At 35.0% G+C, this 7,787-nt stretch overlaps 1 long non-coding RNA gene across 1 annotated transcript; it reads right to left on the bottom strand.

The window, feature by feature from the left end:
* Positions 1 to 4,341: 4,341 nt before the first annotated feature.
* LOC149234416 (uncharacterized) lies at positions 4,342 to 5,129 on the bottom strand. Its single transcript, XR_016268216.1, has 3 exons — positions 5,072 to 5,129; positions 4,752 to 4,954; positions 4,342 to 4,559 (listed from the first exon to the last, which is right to left on the bottom strand). It is a non-coding gene; the product is annotated as an uncharacterized LOC149234416 (long non-coding RNA).
* Positions 5,130 to 7,787: the final 2,658 nt, after the last annotated feature.

Raw genomic sequence — 7,787 nt, 5'->3', positions numbered from 1 at the left:
GAAGGTAAACACCTTGGCACACATGTTGATTAGCATTGGGTGAAAGTGGAAATGTGGCATACAACCAAAGGAGTAGCACCTTGGATGAGGACACTTGGAGAATGATCTATTATGTAAGAGGGTACATTGGACTACAACTTGCTACACAATGTACCATCTCGAAGGAGGATCGTTGTGTGAAAAGGAAATAATGCTTGGAGGGTGAACCACCATGAGGTTTGGTAAAAATCTAGCATGACACTCATCATCCTTGTACTATAAAGAGCTCTATATGGTGTTTCCTTGTTGACTTACGTCTAGGATTACTTATGTGGACCTATTCTATGTTGTGTGTTGGCCTCCTTCAATACTCCATATAAATGTAGCAGAGAGACATTTTCATTACTCACTATTGATGTACTCATTATTCTATGTTTCTAACTTCCTTGGTGAATACTTTCTAGGATAAAGACCTCGATTTTATGATCTAAATCCAAGACATGACAAAAACATGAATTCTAATTATGGGGATGAGCTCAAGTCTTAGTGCTTGTGTGAAGCACTAAGAGAATAAGACCTAGGGTTTTTGTGATATCAACCCTCTATTAAGAGCACAAAGGGAGAAAGGAGTAGATGATTCTTGGAGCTTCGTGGGATGGTTAGCTTGAAGAAGACTTCGAACTTATGTTAATGTACTTTTCATATTCCATTGAAACATAGTATAGTGGCCTTGCTGCTTATGTAATTCAAAAGGAAAATACCTAGGGTTTGTAGGATGCAAACCCTAGATGGACAAGAAGTGATTTGGATTAGATCATTATATTGTTTGTCATCCATCGTGATGCTTTCATAGTGGAAAAGGTGGAAGAATCAACTCACACAATTTTTTTTACTAGCAGAATGAAGTTAGGCAAAACAAGGTTTGAAACCTTCCAGGAGCATTTTGAGGCATCAAACAACATTTTTTAGGGGTAAAAAAATTCCAATTTAGTGTGGCACCTTTTTTCCCTATTCTACACAAAGAGACCTTTCCAATGGTGCAAGAATCACTTTAATTGGAGTTTGTATTACAAATTTATGCCATTTAAAAGTTGACCTTCCTATTTTCACCACCGTAATTTGAGAGGTTGCCATGTCAGCCTCCATTATTCATGAAAAATGGGTTATCCATGTGATTATGATGTAAAATACTCTAAAAGATTCTATATTGTAACTTTGGTTAAGAGTTGAGGTAGTCAAACCTAACCACTAGTAGGCTATCGAGTTGTGTTATAACCAGAACACTAAGAGGGAAAAGGGTTCCATTTTTTTTACTGCATTTGTTCCATAGTTGAGCAAAAATAGCAAAGAAGGATAGGAGGTCGAGCACATCAAGAGGATTTGTGCATTGTAGCAACCCACAGGCCATCACTTATACTTCTTTGTACTCAAAACCATATTTCTGTTTAGAGAAAGAGAGTGGAGCGACCTCACCTTCAAGTTGGGTTTTTCTCCCAAAAGGGTTCTCCAAGTCATTTCATGTGCCAGATGTGTGTGAGATTTTATTTTTCCGTTCTATATTTTTTGCATAATTTTAAATTCATGTGCATGTACTATTAACAATAAATATACAAATCCAGAAATCTAACAAAACTATAATAGTGTAGAGTTCCATATTTTAAATATAATTTTATCAGATCTGTTGTGACGAACTATCCAGTGGAATATCCATGACAGTTTACAGATCACGAAGCATGGTAGAAGAGACTTCATTAGATCATTGTATATTGTTGGTGAGCATGTCTTGAGTCTTTGTACTTCTCTCAATGTAAGGAAGGAAGGTGCTGGGATTTCTAGGAGGAAAAAAATGGAGGCTTAACGTGTTAGGGTTGAAATCCTTGTGTGAGAAGGACCTATGGGTTGTAAACAAAGAAACCCTAGAGGAGATTTGGAGTGTTTTTCTTGTCAAGCATGTGTGAGGCAAGCTTGGAGAAAGACCAAAGGTGGACTTGTTGGTGTTGATGCCATCTTCTTATTGATCCCTTGGGGTGGCTATGAGTAGATAGGAATAATCTTGTTGTTGAGCCCTAGGAGTAGCTTAGTGTGATGACTTCCTATGTCATATATTCTCGTTTGGGTTCTTTGTTTATGGTGGACACCTTAGGTAGGGTTTAGATTCATTGGATAGTCCTAGTTTGTGATAAGCTTTAAAAAATTGTACCATTTTATGACAAATTGTTGGTATGTACTTGCACTTCATCATTTTGTATATGTGAAGTGTATTTTATTGCCCAAACTTTGTGTACTTGGGAATTTGAAATTCATCTTAAGGAGTCTTATGGTGTTGGACTAATTTCTAGTTTTGGTTATTTCTACTCATACATAAGAATGAGTAGATTTTGTTGAGTGGATGGACCACTAAATATAAATTAAGAAGGTATATAATTTTTTGTTGTAACAAACTTATTGGATATAAGTAATTTTCATTTATGTTATATGTTGGAAATGGTATACATAGTTCCCTTGAAATACATTTATTTAGTGTTTATTTTATTGGGCTTATTGGGCCACTTCATGTATGTTGAGAAATGTCAACAAGAAAATCTAGTTTAATTTGTCATTGAATTAAATTGTGAATTAAAATCGAATTATATTCTCATAGCAACTTGTAAATAGTTATTTAAGTTTAATTAACTTAGGAATTTGGAGTTGAAAGTCTTTCTGTAGTCATGTATGTGTGATCCCTAAATTTTAGGGGTCCACGATGAGTTTATTTGAGTTGTAATTAGACAACTCAGTTTGACTGAGTTATAGTCAGTTAAACTAGTTCTAACTATTTGTGGAACTAGTAGAGGTCTAGTAGTGAGTTGGTGCAGTGGTGCATCCTCTGTGCTACTCCAGCTAACTGGAGATTTATTCAAGAGAAACTCATGCATGTCAGTTAAGAGAAAGGCCCAATTGAGACTAGAGTGCAGGGATAGTGTATTATTAGTTGTATGATTTTCTGAGTTGTACATATCATGCATGCAATCAGTTATGGACCTAAGTTTAGATTTTCCAGTTTTGGAAGAAGGATTTCTCAATTAAATATGTGTCGATCCTCCTAGGAATTGTGCAAGGAAATAGGAACTTGGCAGGCAACAAAATTGGCCAAGTGTTGGCCAGAGTGGGCTTGTGAGGCACAGAGTTGATTATACTTGTGCAGGGATTGTTCTAGTGAGAAAAAGCATTGTATTTTCATCTTGGGCTTTTGATTAATGCAATACAGATAGTCAGGGTTTTGAGCAGTTGTTTTCCCTAGAGATATATTGTGTTATGTGTGATTGATTATCTTCCTCTTGTTGATTATTGTTTTCATCGATCTATTGGTTTTTGTTGTTGAAAGTAGAGTAGATTCTTGTCTTGTGTTTTAGAAAATTACATGAGTTGTTGAATCTACAAAAAAATCTACAATGTATTTGGTTGGAGAAAAGTGAAATATAATAAATCGGGAGAGCCCCAAGCTTGATGTGAAACAAATTTTTGATATTTACATTGTATCAAAGCTAATTAAAATGAGATTACCTTCTTGCTGATCTACATAATGCATATTTTAGTTAATGAAATAGTGAGAGGTTTTTGGATGGTGAAACCCTAGTTGTTGGAGTCACGATTTTCGTTACACCAAAACCCATAGGTGTTAGTAAACAGTCACATCGCTAGTGTTAAGCACATGCCACGAAACACACGGAGAGCATTGGATTATCCTTCTACACCCCCATTAACAGGGAGCCCAACAATCTCACCCCCCAACGCAAGCCAGGTGTGTTTCGAACTCGAGACCTTTGGCTCTGATACCACTTGTTGGAGTCACGATTGCCGTTACACCAAAACCCGCAGGGGTTAGTAAATAGTCACATCGCCAGTGTTAAGCACATGCCACGAAACACACAAGGAGCGTTGGATTATCCTTCTACACCGCCATTAACGGGGAGCCCAACACTAGTATCCTTGAGATAAGCACTTTCAACCATAAAGGGTTTGATGGGTTTAAGCCCTAGTTTCTTTGACATTAGTAAGAGGCGCAATCAACCATCACGTTTGTGAGAGACATCACTTTCTTAGAAGTTCTATGATTTACATAAGAATCATGGTATGTTAAAATTTATATAATGTTGTGAGCCATGTCTCTTAACCAATATGAGAATGAAAGTTTCATTCAATAAATCGAAAGATGGAGGTATTGTCAAATATTTCCACAGATGATTAATACTCAGATGAGGACTCAACCCCATTTTAATTAATCACTTGAACTGATCGATTCAATTCCTTGCAAAAGAAAGGCAGATCCAATTCCTGAAAAAAAAAGTAACTCTCTTGAATCACCCAAGACCATTAAATTGTTTGGTAATAAAGCAGTATTATTTATAAAAACCAATGTACATCTTTGCTTACTGCATGTATTTCATTACAATTTTGATTTCGAATTAGTTTTTCCTATGGAGGTATTGATAATTTGGTCATCCTGATTAGGTTCGGATTTAGATATGGCCGGCTTAGCAGTTATTAGCCCCTCCAGCATTCTCTATGCTTGTCTCCACAATCTTTTCAGTCGAGGTAACCTGAACTCACCACAGTTCAAGCAATTATCTCATTAGCAAATAAACTATCTCTTAATTGTGTTTAGATTTAATGCTTCTTGATTCTTGATATTTGACAAAATCCCAAATTAAAAACCATCCACTGTCTGTTAAAACAGATAGATATCCATTAAAAAACTGATAGATAACCAAAATAACATATGGAATATATACCTTGTGAATGAATTCCTCAGTATTGTGGGCTTCTTTAATCACTTCCTCTGACAGATGCTCAATAAAATGGGCCGCTTTATTGATGGCCCCCTCCTGAGGAAACTCTTCTGCTATGTCTTCACATATCTCCTCTGTCATGGTGGCCACTTTCTCTGTTGTCTCTGCCACATCTTCCACTATTTCCACTACTTTCTCCACATCCCCTACATGGTTTTTATATCGAAATGTTTATCATTTTTCATTCACTAATAAATTAATGGTGAAAAGTTGGCACCTGCAACACCAGACAATTATCTTTTTCTTACAGACAAAAGGCGTACCTTCTATTTTCAAGATAGCAGGGGACTTGTACCCTCTCCATAAGGTTATTATAGTGCAAAAGAGCGATCGTAGCCTGTAAGGATTGAAAACATAAAATACAATAAAAAAAATTCAGGAATTTGGTCAATTAATGTGAGGTGAAATGACTTTGTTACATTTTGAACATGAAAGGCTATATATTTATGTAAATCTAAAGTGAATGCACAGGGAGGAGATTTTATTTAATATAGTTTTAGTGGCAATTTTAAGATAGTATAAAATAGGTTTATTTAAATTAAATTTGGTGAAGAAGATAATAGTCATCAACTGAAGTGAATGTACAGGGAAGAGATTTGATTTTTTTGAACTGGAAATTTTATAGTTTTGGTGACAATTTTAGGATGATATAAAATATGTTTATTTAAATTAAATTGGGTGAAGACGATAATAGTCATGTATAGGGAAGAGATTTTTTTAATTGGAAATTTTATAGTTTTGATGGCAATTTTAAAATAGTATAAAATATGTTTGTTTAAATTAAATTTGGTGAAAAAAATAATAGTATATCTATCTATATATATGGGGAAGAGATTTTCTTTAAATTTACAATGACAATTTTAAAATAGTACAAAATAAGTTTATTTAAATTAATTCTAGGAAAAAAATATTAGTCAATTAGACCTGATGTAAAATTTATCTATATATAATCTCTGTCATTCATTATTACAGAATGAAATTGGCATCATCCACATCCATATATATATATATATATATATCTATATATCTATATATATATATATATATAATCTCTCTGTCATTAATCATTACCAAATGAAATTGGATTTTATAGATATTGAAAAGCCTGAATCAGATAATACAAGTTTTGGGATGGTTTTTTTTAGCTGTACCAAACTTCTTCTCCAACTATCTTCAAAAGGACGATCGCGAAGCTAAGACACCAATGTCCCAAGAACCAGAAGAGATGAAGGAGATGCAAGATAAAGGGAGTTGGAACACTGTAGAGAGAAAAAAGAAAGCTACAACACCAATCTAGCCAAGAAAGACGAGGAGCCAGATAATTAAAAACTAAGAAAATTATAGGTCCGATAGACCAATTTGGTCTCAGTGGACGTTAACCACCATCATCATCATCATCATTTTGATGGGAGATAGTTTATAGTAGGAAAAAAAGAAGATTTTTATGTGAATAGTAGATTTTGGAATATTTTAGATATTTGATGAAAAAAAACAAGTAAATTTTGGAATATTAATAATTATATGTTAAATTATCTTACTGAGTTTATTCATATGCATCATATTTGAAAATATTTGGAAAAAAAAATTAACAAAAGATTTTTTCCAATCCCATCCCAATTAAGATGATCTCATCAATTTCTCCATTAAATGAAATCACAAATCCATAGCTATATTCATTTGTTCATATCCATCATATTTCAAAATATTTGAAAAAAAAACTGGCAAAAGAGTTTTTCCAATCCCATTTGAAAAAAAAATTGGAAAAAAAAACTGGCAAAAGAGTTTCCCCAATCCCATCCCAATAGCTTCACAGTAGCTTCCCTCGATACATTTAGAAATACTAAATCTCAGACACACAATCGTATTGTGCTCTTAGCCTTCCAATCCAACTTCTTCCATTCTTCATCGAACACTCCCATCGGTTTAGTATCTGGATCTACTGCGATCCAGTTATCTTTATACACCAACAGATCCTCCATCTTGAGTTTCCATAAATCAAAACTCTGACCATTAAATTTCTCGATCTTTATCTTTCCACTACTCACCATCTTCTTTCACCACCAAAATCGATCCCGCAAATCTCCCACTGAACAGGGTCTACCACAAGCCTGAGCGAAACCCCTCAGCAACAAAGGCATCCCCTTGAAGCCAAAACAGCTCTGATACCAAATGTAGGTTTTAACTCCATACAGAAATTACTTGCATACGAATTCTAAAACACAGAAAATAAACAATGCGAGAGCATAACACATAAAACACATATACACAAAGATTTTTCCCTGGATCCCAAAACTGGGATTGCTAGATTAATTTTTCATTATGTTCCTTTCAATGTTACTGTTATCACTGAAAATTTGATTGCCAAAATAGCTCACACTAGCTTGAGGACAAAGTGTTTTGTAGCACATAAATCATTTTGGCAGTTTCGCAGCGCAGCATGTTTTAGGTGATTTCGTAGCGCATAATTCCTATTTTGCACTGGCTGCGCTACGAAATTGGGGATTTGTTCGCATCTATAGTTATTCTTTCCCAGCTGTCATGTTTATCAAAATCCATTGGGTTTGCATCAACAGTTGTCAGTTTGTAAGGTTTTTTAGTACCCCAGCAGATGGTGTTTCATTGGGTTTATCTGGAGCACTCTTTCCTTGGAAGAAGCCTTCTGTGGTAATCGGTGGATAAACAAGGGATCAGACTGTGGATATCACATCATTTATTTTGGCACTGTTGCAAGTGCAAGGGGAACAGACCATTGTTTTCACATCTTCTGTTGTTTCTACCCAGAGGTTATGTACTTTATTGAACTGTTTCGAAGGGCTGGTCTTAAGGATGATTGAGTATTCAAGCCTACAACATCAATATTCACGAAGTAAAGCGTTGGATGCATTTAGAGCAGGAGATGTTGAAGTGCTAGTTGCTTCTGATGCAATTCCGGTAGATGTAGCGAAGCTAGATCAAGACATTTGCAAAATTGTTGATAAC

Source organism: Pinus tabuliformis, chromosome 8, assembly GCF_031772625.1.
Source record: "Pinus tabuliformis cultivar Carrire ecotype Pingquan chromosome 8, CPIR1, whole genome shotgun sequence".
In the NCBI taxonomy this organism is placed as follows: domain Eukaryota; kingdom Viridiplantae; phylum Streptophyta; class Pinopsida; order Pinales; family Pinaceae; genus Pinus; species Pinus tabuliformis.
This window is presented reverse-complemented; position numbering and strand designations above follow the sequence as displayed.